At 42.1% G+C, this 23,268-nt stretch overlaps 1 protein-coding gene across 2 annotated transcripts in view; it reads left to right on the forward strand.

Annotated features, from left to right (window-relative positions):
- The window catches only part of LOC140718271 (PR domain zinc finger protein 2-like), a 260,695-nt gene that overhangs the window by 133,286 nt on the left and 104,141 nt on the right, over window positions 1–23,268 (forward strand). The gene's annotated exons all lie outside the window — the stretch shown is intronic.

Here is a 23,268-nt window from a genome sequence, read left to right on the forward strand (position 1 = left end):
TGAAACTTGGGGACAGAGATACCATCGCAATATACAAATCTGCTATTGATTTTAACTTTCTTTTCCCAAAAACGGTTATATAGCAGCCAAACTGAAGTTTTTCATTTACTGTGAAATCAGTGGACGTAGGTGGTGATAACTGACATGTCCCGTGGTGTTTAACAGAGATCTATGGGGATGTGATGCTGGACAGTCCTGAGCACACCACTCACCTGCGTACCAAAACTACTATTACCCCAAGCAGATCTCCTCCCTGGAGCTTTCTGAAGAAAGGCAGCTCCATCTGTCAATCATAAATTCATCCTTTGCTTTGACTGCTGGCTAAGCTGCAAGCTATACCCGCTGTCAAAAAGCTTGGAAGTTTTATAGGAAGTACTTGAAAGAGAATAAAAATACAACATTAAAATAATAAGGAGGTGCAAAGACCTACTTGTGTTCGATACAGGTGTTGACGTCCTTCACCTCTCCTGGGATTTTCCAAGGCTAGCTACCCGAGGTGGTGGTCAGTTTCATCACTTGAGAAATCGTACTTCCAGCATCTGCAGAAACTCTTGTGTTTATAAGCTGAACTTGTGTTTCTAAATAACTTGCCTTCAGACCCTGCAGTGTTTAGCCTCTGTGAGCAGTTTGAAGGTTTGAATGGGTTATCTGAGAGTATGTTTGTGCCTGGTCTATTATGTCAACTGCACATGGTAGATGCCATGCTTAATTACACATGGAGCGGTTTGGTCACGGAAGGCTTAGTTGGAGGGATAAGGGTGGGGTTAGTACCAGGTGGGGGGCGGATTAGTGGAAAAAGAAATGAGACTCAAGGAGACTTCTTGAATAGATTGGCAGTAAACTGAAAACTGAATTGAGATATATTTTGCAGGCGCATGGCTGGTTAGAAGCAAAGAAACAGAAATTGAGGCTGTGGCTGTTTAAGAAGCATCTGTTCCAGCACGTAAGCAGGCAGAGAATGGAGGGATGTAGATCACGTGCTGGTAGATGGTTAGCATGGATGTTGTGATCTGTAGCGCCTGTTCCTGAGCTGTGTTATGCATCTAAATGGACATTTTTTTAAAAAGATTGTAATAAGGCGTCACGTAATTGACGTCATCAAAATCCAGGGTCATAGAATAAGGAATTGCAGCAGAATGGATCAGAAATTGGCAAAGTCAAATGGTGGAAAAAGGTAGAGATGAGTGAAATTCCTTGGGTTAAGTAAAGGGATCATTGATTTTCTTTTCTCTGTCTTGGATTTGGATGTACAGAGTACAAAATCCAAAACTGCAAATTTGGAGGCACAAGGAATAGGAGGGTGAAAGGAACAGACTTCAGGCAGGGAGATGGAGTGGTGAATTGGAAGGTGAAAGTTCATCCTGCCAAGTGTGAAGAGTTAAAATTGTCGGAGGGGCAATAAGAAGTAATGTAAACTTGGAGGGCACATTTCTAAAGGGATGTAAGACCAACAAGATCGTGGTGTGCACGTGACACATGCAAAATGCTGGAGGAACTGAGCAGACCAGGCAGCATCTATGGAAAAGAGTACCGTTGATGTTTCGGGCTGAGGCTCTTCATCAAGACGTGCATGGTTTTTTGAAAGGTAGTTGAAGTTGAGAAAGTGGTTATAAAAGTACACAGGATCCTGGGCTATATAAATACGGGCTAAAAGCTCGAGCAAGGAAATCATTTAGACCTGTTGGAACAGTTGAATCAGCAATAAGTGAAGTATTTTGTCCAGTTTGAGTGCTACACTTTAGGAAAGATGGTGAAGGCCTTGGAGACAGTGCAGAAGCAATAGTTCGAAGGATAAGGCAACTGAGGTACAATAATAGACTGGAGAAGCAAGGGGTGGTTCTCCTTGCTGTGGGCACAGAAAAACAATGGCAAGATGTCCTAGTAAAGATGCTTCACATTATGAAGAACGTAGGCAGAGCAAATAAGGAGAAATTGTACCCATTAGCAGGTGGATCAAGTATTAGGGAGTATAAAATGGTGATAAGGAAGCAGACAAGAGTGAGATGCATTGGCTGGTTGAGTGGTGTCAGAACACTGACTTTGCACTCAATGTTAGCAAGAAGAAGCAATTGGCCGTGGACTTCAGGAAGTGGACGTCAGGAGAATACACACTAGTCCTCATCGAGGGGTCAGTGAGGAGCAGCTTCAAGTTCCTGAGCATCAAGACCTCAGAGGATCTATCCTGGGCTCAGCACCTCATTATGACCTTGTTCACCTGCACTGCACTTTCTCTGTGGCACTGTGTGTTGACTTTGTCTTTATGAACGTTACACAAAACAAGCTTTTCACTGTATACTCAGTACATATGACGACGATAAACTAATTCCATTGATGCAATCACAAAGAAACCCCAACGGCTCTACTTCATTAGGAGTTTGAGGAGATACGGTACGTCTCCAAGGAATCTTTGCAAAGTTCTACAGGTGTACAGTGGAGAGATTGGTATGGAGCCTCCAAAGCACAGGATCGCAAGGGGGGTGGAGAGGGTTTTAGACTCAGCCAGTTCCATCACGTACATAATCCTCCCCACTATCCAGGACATCTTCAGGGGGTGCTACCTCAAGAAGGCAGTGTCCATCATTAAAGACCCTCTGGGACATGCCCTTTTCATGTAACTACCATCGCGGAGGAGGTACATGGTCCTAAAGACTAACTCTCAACATTTCAGCATGGCTTCTTCCCCTCCGCCACTGCATTTCTAAACAGCCCCTGAACACTACTTCACTTCTCATCTTCTACACTATTTATTCATAGTTGAAATTTATGGTAATTTTTGTCTTGCCGTAAACTGCTGTGAGACAACAAATTTGATGACATGTCAGTGAAAATGAATGCCATTCTTCTTCTGGTGCCAGCATAGCATGCCCGCAACTTACTAACCATAACCCGTACATCTTTGGGATATGGGAGGACCCTGAGGAAGCCTGCACGGTCTCTGTATACTCTGTTGGCGAGAATAGAACTCTGATCACTGGTGCTGTAAAGCATTATGCTTGTGATGCACCATCAATAACTCTCTGAGACGTGAGGCGAGATATTGGCTTTTATTGGCTGGAAGAAAGAACAAGCAGCAATTGACCACCACACTACATCCTGGAGACTGAGGGCAGGGCTCAGGTTCCAATCGCCTTTATACTGGGGTCTGTGGGAGGAGCCACGGTCAGTGGGTGGAGCCACAGTCAGTGGGAGGAGCCACGGTCAGTGGGAGGGGCCACAGGAGCAGTCAGCAGGGGGGGGCGTGTCCAGACAGGTATATGTAGTTCACCACAGCTTGTTCACCAGAATTCTTTACACGTGCATTCTGCAGCTGGAGAGTAAAGCTGTGGCGGGAGCAGGTTGAATTGCAGTGCTCAAAATGGGATTCCTCCGGGTGCTCTGGTTTCCCACAGTCCAAAGACGTACTGGTTGGTAGGTTAACTAGTCATTGTAAATTGTCCCGTGATTGGGCTAGGATTAAATCAAAGGTTTGCTGGGCGGTGTGGCCCAAGGGGCCTATTCAAGGTTCAAACTTCAAGTCCATTTAATGTCAAAGAATGTATAAATTATCCAACCTTGAGATTTGCTTGCTCACAGGTAGCCACAAACCTGGAAGAACCCAACTGAAGAAAAAGAAGAATAAAAATAAAAGACCAAAACCCGATTCGCAAGAGAAAGAGAGAAAACACAAATCATCCAAGCAATTGAAGCGAACAACGACATTCCAAACCAAAACTGAGTCCTCAGATCCGAACCCCAGAGCAGCCCAGAGTAGGCCCAAAGCCTCGCCTATCAGTACATCATAGTAGCAGGCACAGAGCACAGCAGCTGGGGTAGGCTTCATAGCCTCAGCACCAGGGAGATTACAACTGCGGAGAAAAAGCAAAATCGGCTCTCGTCCCTATCGACACCCTGTCCTCTCAGTCTATCTAAGCTGGCGTTTAAACTGACCAAACAACACATAGCAAAAGGCTCCAGCGCCCTGGAGAGAGGAGTAAAAATCGCGGGATGCGAGCAAAATCAGTTCTCGCCTCTGATCTGGGCTGGTCTTTAAATTCTGTGCTGTATCTCAATAAATAAAGTATATTTAATTACCTGCAATCTATTGTGATCATTATTATTTCAAAACTTAAATCAAAGCTAGGGTGTAGATCTCCAAGCAGGAAAACATGCTAATAATATTTTTAAAAGAAATGCAAATCTTGCTCTCGTATTTGTTGCTTTTAGCATTATTGAACATAGCATTAACACTCTGCAAATTTGCTGCCAACTGCAATCTAGAGCACACGGCCGGAAAATGCATTGTGGACGTCAGGACTGAGGTTGGCAAAGATGCCAGAGTGTTGATTGACCTGGCTAATTCAAGATTGGCCAAAAGTGCTGCTGGAACTATATCTATGCATAGAGTTGAGGGAGGAGTATTGGACAGAAAAGCAAAGGGAAGAATGACGGTGGCTAATAAAACATTTCAATACCCTTAAAATGATACTCAGACAAATCTCACGTAGGTTTAATTCCTTTTTCAGAAGTACCAATGTGGGGTTTCCTTCCTCCTTTTTCTTGTGGTCTGGAGCCACCATGATTAACTACCTTGTTTATTCTCTCCCTGCAATCGTATCAATAGAAAAATCTGTGCCTCATGCAGGTGGGAGGTTTAAGTATGTCAAAAGGGAAGGTTTGTTGACAGTAAGAATGACAATTTTACTTGAAGTAGCGGTTTTCTCTGTGGTTCTACATTAAAGTATGGTTCCATGTTGAATTAGGTAACCACATCTAGATCTCGTGACGTCAGGGAAAGTTAGCTTGATGCTTTATCGAAAGAGTTTCTTTGAATAGTACCATCTTCTCACAAGGTATCATTGAATACAAGTAACCACATCCTATTTCTCTGAGGTTTATGCCTTTTGTCCTCATAAATCCTTCACATTGTTTCCAGTAGAGCTGATCTGGGGTGTGACACAATTCAGAATCACAGTCGGAATCAAGTTTAATATCACTGGCATATGTTGTGCAGATTCTTCTCTTTGCTGCAGCAGTACAATGCAATATATAATAATAGAAAATAAATGTGAATTACAGTAAATATATATATATTTAATAGTTAAATAAATAGTGAAAAAATAGAAATTTTAAAAATAGCAAGGTAGTGTTCATGGTTCAATGTCCATTCAGAAATTGGATGGCGGGGGGAAAGGAGCAGTTCCTGAATTGTTGAGTGTGTGCCTTCAGGTTCCTGTAACTCCTTCCTATTGGTAGCAATGAGAATAAGGTATGACCTGGGTGATGGGGGTCCTTAATGATGGACACTGCCGTTCTGAGGCACCGCTCCTGGAAGATGTCCTGGAACCATACTTTAATGTCCTGAATTCCTTTACCATCAGCAATGGGGAATCTCTATTGTATTGATAATTGGAGGATTTTTGTTTCACAAAATGAAAGTACTTATGATGAAGCGAAGCTATCTGAAATAAACATGTTAATTCTTAGTTAATTCTGTCTCAAATTGAACTTTCCTTTTTGAAAGGGAGTTAGCTGATACCCAAGTATTTGATACAGTAAAATTGCTAGTTATTAAATGTTGATGGACAACTTCCAGTTCATTTATTCAGAAATAACATTTCAGGTCCTATGTCAGTCATTAAAATGACTCAACAGACGATGCCATTGCCATCACCCTCCACCTGGCCCTAACCCACCTGGACAAAAAAGACACATACGTTTGAATGCTGTTCATAGACTTCAGTTCAGCATTCAACACAATCATCCCTCAGAAACTGATTGGAAAGCTGAGCCTACTGGACCTGAACACCTCCCTCTGCAACTGGATCCTAGACTTCCTGACTGGGAGATCTCAGTCAGTCCGGATCGGGAGCAGCATCTCCAACACCATCACACTGAGCGCGGGGGCTCCCCAGGGCTGTGTGCTCAGTCTACTGCTGTTCACTCTGCTGACCCACGACTGTGCTGCAACACACAGCTCGAACCACATCATCAAGTTCGCCGATGACACGACCGCTGTGGGTCTCATCAGCAAGAACGACGAGTCAGCCTACAGAGAGGAGGTGCAGTGGCTAACGGACTGGTGCAGAGCCAACAACCTGTCTCTTAATGTGAACAAAAGAGATGGTTGTTTACTTCAGGAGGGCACGGAGTGACCACTCCCCGCTGAACATCAACGGCTCCTCAGTTAAGATCGTTAGGAGCACCAAATTTCTTGGTGTTCACCTGGCGGAGAATCTCACCTGGTCCCTCAACACCAGCTCCACAGCAAAGAAAGCCCAGCAGCGTCTCGACTTTCTGCGAAGGCTGAGGAAAGTCCATCTCCCACCCCCCATCCTCATCACATTCTGCAGGGGTTGTATTGAGAGCAACCTGAGCAGCTGCATCACTGCCTGGTTCGGAAATTGCACCATCTTGGATCGCAAGACCCTGCAGCGGATAGTGAGATCAGCTGAGAAGATCATCAGGGTCTCTCTTCCTGCCATTACGGACATTTACGCTACATGCTGCATCCGCAAAGCAAACAGCATTATGAAGGACCCCACACACCCCTCATACAAACTCTTCTCCCTCCTGCCGTCTGGGAAAAGGCACCGAAGCATTCGGGCTCTCACGACCAGACTATGCAACAGTTTCTTCCCCCAAGCCATCAGACTCCTCAATACCCAGAGCCTGGACTGACACCTTACTGCCCTATTGTCCTGTTTATTATTTATTGTAATGCCTGCACTATTTTGTGCACTTTATGCAGTCCTGGGTAGGTCTGTAGTCTAGTGTAGTTTGTTTGGTTTTTTTTCCTGTGTTTTTTTTTACGTAGTTCAGTCTGGTTTTTGTACTGTGTCATGTAACACCATGGTCCTGAAAAAACATTGTCTCATTTTTACTGTGTACTGAACCAGCAGTTATGGTCGAAATGCAAATAAAAGTGACTTGACTTGACTTGAAAAATACATTTGCAAAATCAGATTATGAAATGTATGATTATATTTATTAACTATTTATAACACACTTTTGTCTGATTCCAATGGACTTCGTACAGTAAATACAACCCACTTTGCTCTGCAATTCCATCGTAGTCGATTTATTATCTCTCTGAACCCCATTCTCTTGCCTTCTCCCCTTAACCTTTGTTGGCATGACTAATCAACCTCTGCTTTAAATCTACTCGGTGACTTGGCCTCCACAGCTGTCTGTGGTAATGAATTCCACAGATTCACCACCCTCTGGCTGAAGAAATTCATTTTATCTCTTTTCTAAATGGACGTCCCTCTATTCTGAGGCTGTGCCCTCTGATCCTGGACTCCCCCACTATAGGAAGCATCCTCTCCACATCTACTCGTTCTAGGCCTTTCAATATTTGGTCGGTTTCAATGCCATCCCTTCATGCTTCTAAACTCCATTGAGATCAGTCCCGGAGCCAACAAATGCGCCTCATGTGTTCACCCTTTCGTTCCCAGAATCATTCTCGTGAACCTTCTTTGGACCCTCTCCAAAGCCAGCACATCTTTTCTTAGATAAGGGGCCCACAGCTGCTCACAGTACTCCCAGTGCAGTCTGACCAATGCCTTTTAAAGCCTTGGCACCACATCCTTGCTCTATATTCCAGTCCTCTCAAAATGAAAGCTAATGTCACATTTGCCTTCCTTTCCGCCGACTCGGCCTGCAAGTCGACCTTCAGGAAATCCTGCAAATCCCTGTGCACCTCAGAATTTTGAATTTTCTCCCTGATTAGAAAATAGTCTACGCCTTTAATTCTTTCTGCCAAAGTGCATGACCGTTGATGCACCATCAATAACTCTCTCTGAGACGTGAAGGCGAGATTTCGGCTTTTATTGACTGGAAGAAGGAACAAGCAGTAGTTGACCACCATACTACATCCTGGAGACTGAGGGCCGGGCTCAGGCCTCAATCGCCTTTATACCGGGGTCTGTGGGAGGAGCCACAGTCTGTGGGAGGAGCCACAGGAGCAGTCAGCAGGGGGCGTGTCCAGACAGGTATATGTAGTTCACCACAACCATACACTTCCCTAGACTGTATTCCATCTGCCACTTCTTTTGCCCATTCTCCCAATCTAAGTCCTTCTGCAGACTCTGCTTCCTCAGCACTGCCTGCCCTTGTCGATAGTTGTGTACAAACACATCACTGTCCCTGACTGCAGCTCCAGCTTAAGTTCTGTTGCTCTAATTTTTAATTCAGACACTGCAAGTACAGTGGGAAAGAATTATTAGTAAACTTCTGTTTCAGGCTATGTTAAATGAAAGTATGTTTACCTCATTTAAAGTGGATAATTGTTATTTGGCATGCCTAGTAATAATATGCCATTTGAAGAATGGTGGGAGAAAATATGTGTCTTGATGCCTGATCTGTGCACGAACCTCTGCAGTCAGCCATGGTTTGCCTTAGCAGTGGAGTGTTTAATCTCAGTAACATCTCAATGCATGTTCTTACGTAGCCAGTCACCAATCCCACATATTCATCAATGCTGACGTGATGAGCATGGGTAGCTGCCTCCCTGAATATACTCCAGTCCGTGCTTTTGAAACTGTCTTGCAGTCCTGCAACATTTAGTTTCTGTGCTGTGTGTGATTATATGCTTTGTGGGTGCACCATGGAGTGCAGAAACTTTGTTTCATTTCGCTGTATATGTATAGAATTCAATGACAATAAACTTGAATTAAATTTGACAAACATATACAAGGAACATACACAAAATGCTGGAGGAACTCAGCAGGCCAAGCAGCATCTATGGGGAAAAAGTCCAGTCGATGTTTCAGGCTGAAGTTCTTTGGCAGGACGAAAACGTCGACTGTACTTTTTTACCACAGATGCTACCTGGCCTGCTGAGTTCCTCCAGCATTTTGTGTGAGTTGCTGGGATTTCCAGCATTTGCAGATTTTCTCTTGTTGGTGATTTGAAGCATGGACAAGGGGAAAAATTGATTGTTGATATGTGTCGTACCCCACCACCTCTGTTCAGGGATAGGTTTTCCAGCTTTAACCCCACTTTCAAACCGCCTGCCCTCCCTGCCGAAAATGTGGGCCCTGTTATCATCAAAGGAGTGTCCCTTGTCCTTTAGGTGTAGACATCCAGCCGAGTTTGACCTGGGGCGTTAGCCCTCCTACGTTGGCCCGTCCATTTGTGAAGTGATTGTTTTGTCATGCCGATATACAGATCTGTGAACAGAGGGGGTTAGGGTATAACACCACCTATCAGCTACTTACAATGCAGTCCTAACATCTCCACCCCGGCGTCTCCACAACGGTTCACCTCTCCATTCGTGCAAAGGTAAGACCAATGACCCTCTCATTACCTCTGCAAGTCTTGATGACCCTCCTGTGATCGCTGTACCTTTAAACAACGCACAGAGTTTACAAGCCGGAAAACTACACACCGTGGACCAGAACTGAAGGAGCCTCTCGGATGAGTGGCAAAGTGTTTTCTAGACAACGCAGCAAGTCCGGCAGCCTTGATTTACTACTGCTTGATATACAATGATCTGAGTGACTGAGAACCTTCATAGACTTTAAAAAAAGGCTATCAAACCTTGACCCCTACTTGAAGAAGATGCCAAAGTTAGAGGAGGGCCCACAGCCCGGTCCCCCCTCTAAGATGTAACCACCACACGGTTCCCTCTGCTGCTGCGACTGATGTACAGGTTAGGCCTACGTGCGCATTTGTTACTCCCGAATGTTTGTGTATACTTAAAATCATATATCTGGGGTTTGATTTTTTTTTATCAGACGCACGTCCCTATGCGTAATGTTATAATGACCCCACACTGCGCTGATTTACATTACGCTCCACGTCTGAGGAACACATGTCTTCAGCGTTAAGTGGGGTCTGAGTGTATACAACATTATGAGGGGCAGAGATAGGGTTAAAAGCAAGCAGGCTTTTCCCACTGAGGTCGGGTGGGTGGGACTACAACAAGAGGTCATGGGTTAAGGGTGAAAGGTGAGAAGTTTAAGGGAAGAGGGTCATGGGAGTGTGGGATGAGCACAAGTGATGTATGTGAGCTTGATTTCAACGAGTTTGGATAGGTATTTGGATGGTAGGGGTATGGAGGGCTATGGACCCAGTGCAAGTCAATGAGAGTAGGTAGTTTAAATGGTTCAGCATGGACTAGATGGCCCAAAGAGCTTTTGCTGTAGTGTTCTATGCCTCTATGCAACAGTCAGCAGTCAATTCAAAATAATTGTGGCTTTCTTCCTGAATTGTGCACCTTTTCCAAGTACTGACTTGATTTGTGCATCTTTCCCAAGTGCTCAGTTACGAGAGTACAATTGGCTGCAGACGTAACCAAAAAATGGATTAATCACCTGGCATTTCAGTAGTTTCGTTTAATATCAGAGAGTGCGTACAGTATACATTTTGTAGTCACCTTGCTTCATTCGCCATCTACACTTTCTTCTTGACAGAGAGAGAGGGAGGAATGGAGAGAGGGAGAGAGATACATGCACATGCACCCTCTACACTGCACAGTAGGCATCACATCATGCAAAAGACCCAAGTGATGTGAGCAACATAATCCTCCGAAGAAGCTCTGTGCATTAAATTCACAAGGGGAGACGCAACCCTGTGTGCTTTAATACATTGCCTAATTCATTGTCATATACACCAAGGTGTAACAGAACTCCTTGTTTGCATGAAGCTCCCAGAGTAAAGAGTGTACATGGTAATAACAAACACTAATGATGAGTAGAATGACACAGTAGAAGGGTGCAAAGATGTAGTGCAATCTGAAATAGTACAAAAAAGGGTGAATAATGGAGAGAGATAAAAGTAAGAGTCTGAGAACGTGGCAGCACCTCCAAGTAGTGAGAAGGGCAGGGGTCATTGATTCAGAAGCTGGTAGTTGTGAAGAGGTCATCTATAAATTAGGAGGTTACTTTTCCACACGTTAGGGGTTGTTGTCATTCCTTTTCCAGGCCTTGTGCTGCATTGGATGCCAAACCTTGCCGTTTTTTTTAAGCGGTATATCTGTTTGTTTTTCACAAGGCCAAGTTGCTACCTCAACACCCTCAACCCAGCACGGATGGAAAGCGTGCAAGTAGCCGGCAGCATTCGAACCCGGGCCCACTTGCTTCAAAGTCCAGTGCAGACGCCACTGCACCGCCCGCTGGCGAGCATTACGGGGTTGTAGAAAACTTTAATTTGAGGAACTGGAAGAATTTACTTTCAGTTTCATTCCAGAATCTATAGAGGAATTTATATGCTCTATGGGGTGAAATGGCCAGAAACTACATAGTCCGTATGTATAAAATGGGATTTTTAACTTCCTGTATCGCAAAACATCACATCAGTTTTCTGCTTTCAAAAGCCAAGTCATTGTTTTCAGTACTATTTAGACAATATGTTACCTCCATGGGACACATATCTGGACAATATTTGTCCCATATTTTTTTTCTCTTGAACTCCAATGCATTGCTTTTGATTTCCTGCTGTATTAACCAATGACCTTGATTGTGCTGATAGGAAACAGTTTACTTAGAATAAGTGTCATGGCCAAGTTTTGTACTGATCTTGGTCTTCACACTTACAGCAGGAGTTTCTGGATAATGATCAGGAGTTCCAACATTGGCTGATTTTTTTTAAAAACAAGAAATTCTGCAGATGCTGGAAACCCAGAGCAACACGCACAGCAGATCTGGCAGCATCTATGGAAATGGATAAACAGTCGGCGTTTTGGGCCAAGACCCTTCTTTGGGAATGAAAGGGAAGGGAGAGGACACCAGAATGGGGGGGGGGGGCGGTGGGTGAAGGAGAATAGCTAGAAGTGAAGTGAGTTGGCTGGAGAAGAAGGAATCTGACAGGAGCGGAGAGGAGAGTGGACCGTAGGAGAAAGGAAAGGAGGAGAGGACCCAGGAAGAAGTGATAGGCAGGCAGGCAAGGTGTAAAAGACCAGAATGGGGAAAAGAAGGAGAGAGGAAGGGGAAGGATTTTTTTTTACCACAGAGAGAAAGCAACGTTCATGCAATCAGGTTGGAGGCAACCCAGACGGAATATAAAGTGTTACTCCTCCACCCTGAGGGCGGCTTCATCAATTCTGTTCACACCCACCACTCCTACTAATCACCTCAGCCATCCCATCTGCTGTCAACTAACTTGGTATGCATTGAGAATTAAACATTTCTCATATTAAGTAGCTCAGTAATTCATTGAATAATCTTGATGTGGGTTTTTATAATCCAAGTATTTTGGCTATCCAATTTTTATCAGATAATATAATTTTTAAAAATTTGGAGAGCATGCCATGTCTCTGGTGTTGCACAGAGCAAGGACTGTTGTATTGTGCTTCATTCCTCCTCAGTACAGGAACTTATTTAAATGTGTTCTACTTGTACTTTTAACCCAAGCAATACTGCTATAGATTTTATAAAACTCCAGTGGGATATGGAGATGATCTTGATCAACTGTTCCTCTGTGAGGGTGGGTAGGAGGAGTCCGATCTGAAAGAGCAGTCTTTCTACCAGACCTGCCGTGATGTTTAAACAGATTGAGAGGAGAACGCCTGCTAATGTAAAAACAGAAAATGCAAGGCAGGTCTGCGTCTGATTGTACAAAACCAGCTTAGTTTCAGGCAGAAGCTATTGGCCACTTGTGGATTTTTTTTCCACTAAAGACCCAAAGGAAATCTAAGAAGTTAGGGAGGTGTTTTTAAAATTCTACGTAGAGAAAGATGTCAATTTTTTTTACTACTTTGATTTTTTTTTTGTTTCAAGCCAATTTTTGAAATAAACTTGGCTATTTTCACTGAGAATGTCATTCTTCAGTTATGGGCATTTAAGAATGTGAAAACTTTTTTTTTTTGCCTGGTCTTTGCAGAATGAGTTGGTTTTAGCCGAATGGCAGCGGAGATGCTAAAATCGGTTTTCCTGGCTTAGGACTGAGGATAGAAAACTATGATCCCTATTGGGATATGGGATAGGATGAGGAAGGTTCACACTACTATCAACCAACACTTTCTATGCATCATGATTTCTAATGATCAGCCACTAAAATATCATCTGGTGTGGGGCTGGGTGCGCTACTGTACAGGGTCGGAAAAAGCTGCAGAGAGTTGTAAACTCAGTCAGCTCCATCATGGGCACTAGCCTCCACAGTATCCAGGACATCTTCAAGGCACAATGCCTCAAAATGGCGGTATCTCTCATTCAGGACCCACCCAGGTCATGCCCTGTTCTCATTGCAACAATCAGGAAGGAGGTACTGGAGTCTAAAGGCACACACTGAACGATTCAGGAACAGCTTCTTCCCCTCTGCAATCCAAATTCTGAATGGACATTGAACCTGTGAACACTACCTCACTTTTTAAAAATTATCTCAGTTTTCGCACTACTTATTTAATTTAACTATTATTGTGTGTGTGTGTACATTTTCTCTATTATTATGTATTGCTTTGTACTGCTTCTATAAATTAAACAAATTTCACAGCATATGTGATTATAAGCCTGATTCTGATTCTGAAAAGTCTAATAACAAGGTGGTGTTCATGCATTGTTCAGAAATCTGATGCTGGAGGGGAAGAAGCTCTTTGTAAAATGCTGAGTTTGGATCTGAAACTCCTGTACCTCGTCCCCGATGGTACCAACGTAAAGAAGGCATGTCCAGTATGGTGAGCGCCTTTACTGCCTTCTTGAGTCACCACCTCGCGCTCATGTATGCCTCTTTGTCACCTTTTGAAATTCTGCCAACAGCGGTGGTGTCATCGGTGAATTTATAGATGGTATTTCAGCCGTGCCCATCCACACAGATGCGGGTGTAGAAAGAGTCGAGCAGTGGGCTAAGCTCGCGTCTTTGACGTGCGCCTATGTTGATTGTCGGTTGGATGATCACCGGCCCATCTGATTCACACTGAATGTTGCTCCCAAGTCGAGAGTCCAGTTGCAAAAGGGAGGTGCAGAAGCCTCGTATTTGAAGGTTTTTGATCGGTGGTGAAGGAATGTTGGTGTTGAACGCTGATCGGCAATTGTGAAACAGCAGCCTGGTGTCTTATGTGTTCCAAAGCCGAGTGGCGAGCGGGTGAGAACGATATATGTGCTGGTGGTGGTATGCAAATTGCAGGTGATTCAGAACCTTGCTCAGGCAGGAGTTAATTCGAGCCATGACAACCTCTGAAGGGGCCCTGTTACCGTAGATGTGAGTGTTACCGGGCGATAGTTGTTGGGGTAGCTCACTCTGCTGTTTTTTGAACACTAGCATGATTGATGCCCTTTTGAAACTTGTACATGTTAGTGCACTGCTATTGTTGACTTGTAGTTAATAAGGAGCCTGATCCTTTTGTTTTTTCATGCACGTTAAATCTTTTACCAGCAACTCTTCCATTCTACACAAACTAAACTTGCCTTATATTATCTCTTAAGAATTTAAATTCTCCATCCACAGAAAACTAATACAACTGCTCTTTTTTTTTCTTAGAAAAGGTTTCAGTAAGCAACATTTAGTAAGCTGAAAAGGCTGGATGAAATCCCCGTCGGCACAGCCAAGAAGGGCCAAAAGGCCTGTTTCTGTGCTGTAATGTTCTATGGTTCTATGGAAATTTGTTCAGTGTACTTTATTTGATTGGGCAAATAGTCAGCACTGTTCATAATTGTGAAAAATAGATTTGTTGATCAGTGACATGAAACCAAAGAGTCAGTGTTATACATTTGCTGGGAGTACATCGTTATTAAATTGAGAAAAACCTGTATTTAGTCTTTATGCATTACATTGTAAGAATTTGTTTTTAACTCCAAGCCTAAAGGACTGCAGATACTAGATTCTGGAGAACTAACAACCTGTTGGAGGAACAGAGTGGGGTCAGGAGAATTGGGGGGGTGGGGAGGCATTGTCAATGTCTCAGGTTGAAACCCTGCATCATGACTCGTTAGGGTTTCGACCTGAGCCATCCACAGTTCCTTTCCTCTCACATACGCCGCTCAACCCCCTGAAAAGCCCAAGGAAACATTAGTATTGATCCACACCTAAGGCTGGTTGCTATGGTTCCATGTAGGCTCATAAACATTCACCAATATTTCATATGTACAGATCTAACATGTTGAGGCATCAGTGTAACTACTGGAGCCACACTCTCTGAACAGTTTTCTTGGGGTGTCTTTTGATGAAACCAAGATAAACCGCAAGACCTGAGTAAACTTGTAGTAATTTTCCCACTGTACTGTATGTGTCTTGGCCCATCTTCAAATCCATGGTAATGTTTTTTCCAACACTAGTTTAAAGGGAAATTAGTCTTCCCGCCAATTATGAGGTGGCAGATGTAACTCCTCTACATAAGAAAACCAGGAGGGCCAAAACTGTGAATAACAGATCAGTTTGACCAGCGTGGGAAAATGTTAAGGCCAATCATTAAAGATGTGATAATGGGACACTTAGAAAATAATAACTAGGTCCCATCCATATTGCTAGTCAACATGGATTTCTGGAAGATAAATCACGTTTGACAAATTTTACTTTTTTGATATAACTAGCAGAGTATATAAAGGGAAAACTTTCAAAAGGCCCTCAATATAGTACCATAAGAATATATGAATCTATGCTTAGACCATGTGCGATTGACATGGGTGGACTGATTAACAGACAGAAATGAATGGGAGTAAGTGTGTCATTTTGGGGTGGAGAGATTATGCCTTGGGGCTTAATGAAGGGATCACTGCTGCTCTCAATCTTTATCAATGATATGGGTGAGGGGGCCAGGTAGAAAATATACAGTAGGCTGGTGGTACAGATCTGGGTTGCAGTGTGGCTTGTGAGAGGAATGCACAGAGCTTCATGGGATGTAAAGAGGCAAAGGGAATGGACAAGAACATGGCTGATAAAGAAACATTATTTTGGAAAATATAATGTCATCCTCTTTGTTAAACAAAGAGTTGTAGGCATCTTACTATATACAGTAAATACTGAGGTGCAGCAAGAAAATAAGGAGGCAAATAATGATCTTTATTCCAAGAAGATTTGATTAAAGACTTGTTACTGCAATTATTGATGACAAGAGTTAAAAATAAAAGTAAGATACAAGCTGAAATAGGTAAAGAACAATGTGGTTTTGTGAAAGACAAAGGTACAAGAAACGCGATATTGATGTTAAGAATACTATCAGAACGAGCCATTCAAGTGCAAAAAGATTTGTTCGTTTGTTTTATCAGCTACACAAAAGCATTTGATAAAGTGAAGCACAATAAGTTATTTGAAATATTACAGGAAACTCTAGATCTAGATTCGAAAGACCTCCGCATAATCAGAAATCCATACTGGGAACAAACTGCTGCTGTAAGAATAGGAGAAGTGAGTCAGTTTACAAAAATCAAGAGAGGCGCTAGACAAGGGTGAGTTTTCTCCCCTGATTTGTTTAATGTGTGCAGTGAAACAATATTACAAAAAATAAGAGACCTCTTGGGAATCAAAGTTGGCGGTGAAAACGTCAATAATTTCAGATATGCAAATAACACTGTTAATTGCAAGTACGGAGGAAGAACTACAAAACTTAATTGATATAGTTGTTGAAGAAAGTGCAAAACTGGGTCTATCTATCAATTGCAAAAAGACAGAATGTATGGTGATAGTCAAAAAGAAGAATCCTACCTGCAGGATGAGAATAAATGGGGAAGGCATAAAACAAGTACAGAACTTTTGCTACTTAGGAAGCTGGGTGACATCAGATGGCAAGTGTATCATGGACATCAAAAGAAGAATTGGAATGGCAAAAGACACCTTTACGAGAATGAAGAGTATACTGACCAACACTAAACTAGGCATGACAACCCGCCTCAGAGTACTGAAATGTTACGTTTATCCAGTTATGTTATATGGCTCAGAATGTTGGACAATATCTAGTAACACGAGGAAACGAATTGAAGCAGCAGAGATGTGGTTTTTGAGGAGGATGCAAAGAATATCATGGATGAAACGAATATCTAACGAGGATGTCATGAACGGAGCAAGCACAAAAAGAGAAATAATGTATGAGATCATGAAAAGGCAACGTAACTTCTTTGGACACGTGATTAGGAAAGAGGAGTTAGAATGCACGGTAATTATGGGAAAGATTGAAGGGAAGAAAGCAAGAGGAAGGCAAAGGCAAATGATGATGGAGACAGCAGCCAGAGAACTGGAAATGAATACCAATGAATTGATCCACTTGACCTGAAACAGGAGTGTGTGGCCATGGCAGTCCATGGCACCTGATGATGACTGCAATTATTGGAGTTCATTGCCACAGACAGCTGTGGAGGCCAAGTCACTGGGTATATTAAAAGCGGAGGTCGATAGGTTCATGATTAGTCAGAGTGTCAAGGGTCATGGGGAGAAGGCAGAAGAAGAGGGTTGAGAGGGATAATAGATCAGCCATGATGGAATGGCGGAGCAGACTTGATGGGCTGAATGGCCTAATTCTGCTCCTATGCTTATGCTCTTACAATGAGCCCTAGTGATGGTTCTCTAAGGTTCGTGCTTCCCTTTTTGAGTCAAGGATATACTGTATGCCAAGCTGTCATCACCAGAATACATCTGTCCAAAACAAAGGAACTTGTCAAAATAGGGTTTTGTCTCTACTGTGGTATGCTACACCCAAGCAGCATATAATTAAGATTGTAAGAGAAAACTGGTACTTAACATCTGTATTTTTTTTCCTCTGGACTTAACAATTTAAATAGATTTTTTGCTAAGTAAATGATCTGTGTAATATATCAAATAAAGTATATGAAATGATGTATCTGTATACAAAACAAAGTTCACATTAAGGTGTAAGGTTACTTTTCCTACATGAAAAGGCTTAATTTCAATCCATCCATCTTGGATTTGCACCTGCAAAGTTAGAACTGAAAGCTGTGTGGTCTTTAAAAGGATCCCTGTGGCCATTTCTCTTATAATGTATGATGGTGGTTCAGAATGGTGATTTCTCTTTAACACGTCCAACTTTGCTCATACTGAGAGTTCCTTCATGCTTGTGTTTAGTTACCCAATTTGCATATAAGATTGTAAAACTTGATCTGCACTTCCAAGCAACATAAATGTTTTCTATAGATGCCTGCTGTACTTGTGTTACAAAGTTCACTCAAAACAGCCAGAAACTAATGGCCGTAACCCAAACATTTGTTTTAAACTTCTGCTTATCAAACTATTGTTTTTGAAGGAGCACTGTATAGGATTAACACACCCAAACATAGTGGTTTTGTTGCTAATGACGACTATTATTTGCTTTCAAAAAAAAGGTAATTCTAGTACAAAGAAATTCTGCAATGCGTTGCTTTGACTCTTCCTCAGATGAAGCAATTGAAAACTCCTGATTTAAAATCTCTTCCAAATCAAAGTTTTACAAAGAATTTGAGTTTAAATGGATGGTATTCACAGCCCAACCATTTACTTAATCGAAATATGTTTAGCCTGGAACTGAGTTGCCTGTGTTTGTTTTCTGATGAATGATTAGCAGTTATTTTTTGTTTATACTACGTATAATTTCTATTCATTTGGTGACCTATGTTTATCATGTTTGTTACGTACTGGTGCTGCTGCAAAAACCTAATTTTCCTGGCATTTTTACCCTGGGCGTTTATGCTTATGACAGTAATCTTCAAGTTGGAACTTGAACTTGCAGGAACAATTTAAGTGTTTGTATCAGAATTACTGTCATTGTGCCAGAGAATAACTGTTCTTGCATCCATAGTGCTGCCAACTGTGCTTATGTGGCCAAGGTGAAAGTGTTTTTTCAAGCAGACGGTAAAGGCTTCATAGGTGGAAATACGTAGAAAAGACAGATTTAAAACTCTCATTAGAATTGTATGTTGCTGGCTGCTGTGAGGTGTAGAAGTTGGACAATTCTGCGAAAGAGGCGATGTGTGGATTTCACTGTATATGGATTTGGGGGAAGTATACCGGCTAGTGCAGGAGAAGGCAGTGATGCTTTGCAGTGTTCAGATTTGTCTCCCTCAATGACCTGCAATTGTGAAGCAGCCTTGCTACAGCAATGTGTGGCAAGGCCAAACAATGTGATAGGGGAGTGTAAAAATTCACTACTGGATTTCGATGAAGCTGATCATCCCTGCGTAACTAGGGCCAACTGTTCTGTTCTCTAAATAAACTGATAGCAAAGGACATCGAGCAGCCGAAAGCTATAATTAAACAAAAAAATGTGCAATAGACCATAACTTGTATCATTCCAGGTGTTGAAAACACCACAGGAGTATGATGGTTAGAAGGCACTACAAAATAGGAGAGTGAAAACAAATTTGCAGGATAATATCACATCAGTATAAAATTGAAAAATATTATTTATTTAGTTACTATGGTACAACATGGAATAGGCCCTGCCAGCCCTTTGAACTGCACCACCCAATAGCCCAATGATTTAACCCTAGCCTAATCACGGAACAATTTATAATGACTACTTAGCCTACCAACTGATACGTCTTTGGACTGTGGGAGGAAATTGGAGCACCCGGAGAAAACCCACATGGTCACAGGGAGGACGTACAAACTCCTTACAGACAGCGTGGGAAATTAGCCCAGCTCGCTGCTAACTGTACAGCATTGGGCTAACCGCTATGCTTGTGTGCTGCTCTATTTTGGAAAAATGTGGTTAGAGACGATGTAAATAAAATCCTAATGTAGTAAATTAAGAAATTACAGCTATGTAAATTTATTCCTTTATCTGAATATTCATGTTAGGAGAAACATACAGGAAATCAGTATTGAAATCTAGGACCAGAACTTGGCAAAATTAATGCAGGTGAAATAATGCTGATGAAGGTGATGAAAAAAATCTAGAAAGCAGATGGATTCTTCACTCAGATTTCAAAAGAAATTTCCGAAAACGTTGCAGACACCTGAACTCTAACCTTCCAAAATTCTTTTGATTCAGAAACAATTCCTTGAAGTTGGAAAATTAGGCCTGTTATCTTATTGCCTGAAGTTGAGAGGGTGATTCCTTGTAAGATATACTCAAGCTTGGAGTGACTGGACAACCTAGATGTTTCAATTGATCAGGGCGTCAGCATGGTTTCTTAGGGAAGGGCTTTATGCTTGAGGAAGCTGGTTCAATTTCTTTGTAACATGTAACCATTGAAGTCTTCATGAAGTCACTTGACTAAGTCCTTCACGAAAGACCATTAGCTCAAGGCTTAGACTGCAATTAATTGACCTGACTAAGGGATTGACTGAGTGGAGATAATTGTGCAGTATTCAGACCTAACGTATGTGATGAGCAGTACACCGAGAGGATTTGATTAGAGCCGCAGCTGTCCACCTGGTTTATAAATGATTACAGTGGTATAGGAAGAGGACAGAAAGATGGATGGTGTTTCACACTATTTAGACTAAAGCATAACATTAAGAAGTTGCCCAACAAATGGTACAAGTGGTAGCAAATAGGTTTCAGTGGAAACAAGTGTGAGGTTACAGAGTTAGGACCAAAGTAGAGTAGGACATTTTATTTTTAAATGAAGAAAGCCAGAGATTCAAAGGTTCAAAAAGTAGGGTCTGTGTACATAGATCTTTTAAAATGACATGCATGATACCCATAAAGGTCAGGAGTGCCAACGAACGGAAACTTTTATATCGAGAATATAACAGGACAAATGTTGTGTTGCAACATTATAAAACCATATTAGACCAAATTTGGAGAACAGTGAACCCCCAAGAAATGTAATGGTCTCCAAAGAGGTTCCCGAACAACCAAGGATTAAACTAAGAAATTATTACACAAGCCAGGATTGTAGTCCCTGCAGTTCAAAAGATCAAGAGCTCATTTCAAGATCAAGATAATGTAGATTTGGGGTGGATGGAAAGAAACCAATTTCAGATCCTCCTGTGGAGGACAATTTGGGATATTCAGAGTGGATTTGGTGAATGTCTTTGATTGGAATTTTTTAAAGAGCAATTGTTACCAAATTGAAAATTTTATCTTGTAGATTGACATATATATCCACAACCAAAGATGCTTGGGGATGTGAGGTGAAGTTTGTTCCCAAATCCACTAAATCCAGAATACCTTGTATCCATCTTGCTTGATTTTCAGATGTTATGGAAAGACTACCTGGGAAGATACTAGAGGGTTAACTTATTTTATCTTCAGCGGGAACCTAAAACTTAATTTTCATATGTAAATTGCTGAAGTTTCTAATTTGAATATTATACAGTTTTGGTGCCTTGGGTAATGAAAGAACTAACAAAAGACTGTTGCTATATAGGAGGTAATATTACTATTGAGCGTATTGGATGGCAATGTACAAAACTGGAATTCCCATTTGATTATGATGCCATAAATTCTACCCATGAATTTCATAATGAAAGATATAGCAATGAGTGTTGCACGCATGGCAGTAGTTGAGGTTAAAATGTTCTCTCTAAATACAGCCCAAGTTTGAAGAGCAAAACCTGCAACTGACAATATCATGAATTATTTGAAGTTGCCTTGCACTTTTCACACATCCGAGCTCTTCCAGGGGTCTGCAGCTCCTCATTTGCCTCGTCTTATTGCCGTTCTATTCATTGATTGATCACTCTTTTCAGCAGCTTGTAATTTTTTTTAATTATTTTTCTAGTTTTGACATCCAGTCCTCAGCCCTGTAGCCCCACCCCTTGATTTCTCCAGCCCTCTGCAATATCTACTTATTGGCATTTTCATCTCCATTTTAGTTACTCCACCAGTGATAGAGAAACATAGAAAACCTACAGCATAATACAGGCCCTTCGGCCCACAAATCAGGGCCGAACATGTCCTTACCTGAGAAATTACTTAGGGTTACCCATAGCCCTCTATTTTTCTGAGCTCCATATACCTGTCCAGGAGGCTCTTAAAAGACCCTATCGTATCCGCCTCCATCACCATCACCCCATTCCACACACTCACCACTCTCTGCGTTAAAAAAAAACTTACCCCAATATCTCCTCTGTACCTACTTCCAAGCACCTTAAAACTGTGCCCTCTCATGCTAGCCATTCCTGCTCTGGGAAAAAAGCCTCTGACTATCCACATGATCAATTCCTTTCATCATCTTATACGCCTCTATCAGGTCACCTCTCATCCTCTGTCACTCTAAGGAGAAAAGGCCGAGTTCACTCAACCTAATCTCATGAGGCATGCTCCCCAATCCAGGCAACATCCTTGTAAATCTCCTCTGCACCCTTTCTATGGTTTCCACATCCTTCCTGCAGTGAGGCAACCAGAACTGAGCACAGTACTCCAAGTGGGGTCTGACCAGGGTCCTAAATAGCTGCAATATTACATCTCAGTTCCTAAACTCAATCCCACGATTGATGAAGGCCAATGCACTGTATGCTTTCACTGTATTAAATTGGTTGTATTATAGACCACCCAATAGTCAGCGAGAATTAGAGGAGCAAATCTGCAGAGAGATCGCAGACAACTGCGGGAAACATAAAGCTGTGATAGTAGGGGATTTTAATTTTCCACATATTGATTGGGGCTCCCATACTGTTAAATGTCTAGATGGGTTAGAGTTTGTAAAATATGTTCAGGAAAGTTTCTAAATCAATATATAGAGGTACCAACTAGAGAGGATGCAATATTAGATCTCTTATAAGGAAACAAGTTAGGACAGGTGACGGAAATGTGTGTAGGGGAACACTTTGGTTCCAGTGATTATAACGCCTTTAGTTTCAACTTGATTATGGACAAAGATAGGTATGGTCCTCGGGTTGAGGTTCTAAACTGGAAAAATGCTAAATTTAAAGGAATGTGTAAGGATCTAAAAACGTAGAATGGGACAGGTGGTTCTCTGGCAAGAATGTGATTTGTAAGTGGGAGGCTTTCAAAGGAGAAATTTTCAGTTTGTATGTTCCTGTCAGGAATAAAGGCAAAGTGAATACAAATACCAAACCTTGGTTCTCAAGGGATATTGTAGCTCTGATAAAGAAGAGGAGAGATTTATATGTCATGTATAGGAAACAGGGAGCAAATGAGGTGCTTGACGAATAGAAAAAGTGCAAAAAATCTCTAAGAAAGAAATCAGGATAGCTAAAAGGAGACAACCACAGAGTCAACCTGATCTGCAGCTTTGAGTATCCTATGGACTCAGACCCCAAGACCTCCACACTGCCAAGAGTCTTACCATTAATACTATATTCTGCCATCATATTTGACCTACCAAAATGAACCACCTCACACTTATCTGGGTTGAACTCCATCCACCACTTCTCAGCCCAGTTTTGGATCCTATCGATGTCCCACTGTAACCTCTATGTCAGGACACTGGAGCAGGGATCCAATCACAGACCCAGTACTGTGCACACAGTGATATTAATTGAGTAACAAATCCTGAGGTGCAAACAAAGTCAGCA

The sequence above is a fragment of the Hemitrygon akajei genome, chromosome 29 (assembly GCF_048418815.1).
Source record: "Hemitrygon akajei chromosome 29, sHemAka1.3, whole genome shotgun sequence".
Classification (NCBI taxonomy): Eukaryota; Metazoa; Chordata; class Chondrichthyes; order Myliobatiformes; family Dasyatidae; genus Hemitrygon; species Hemitrygon akajei.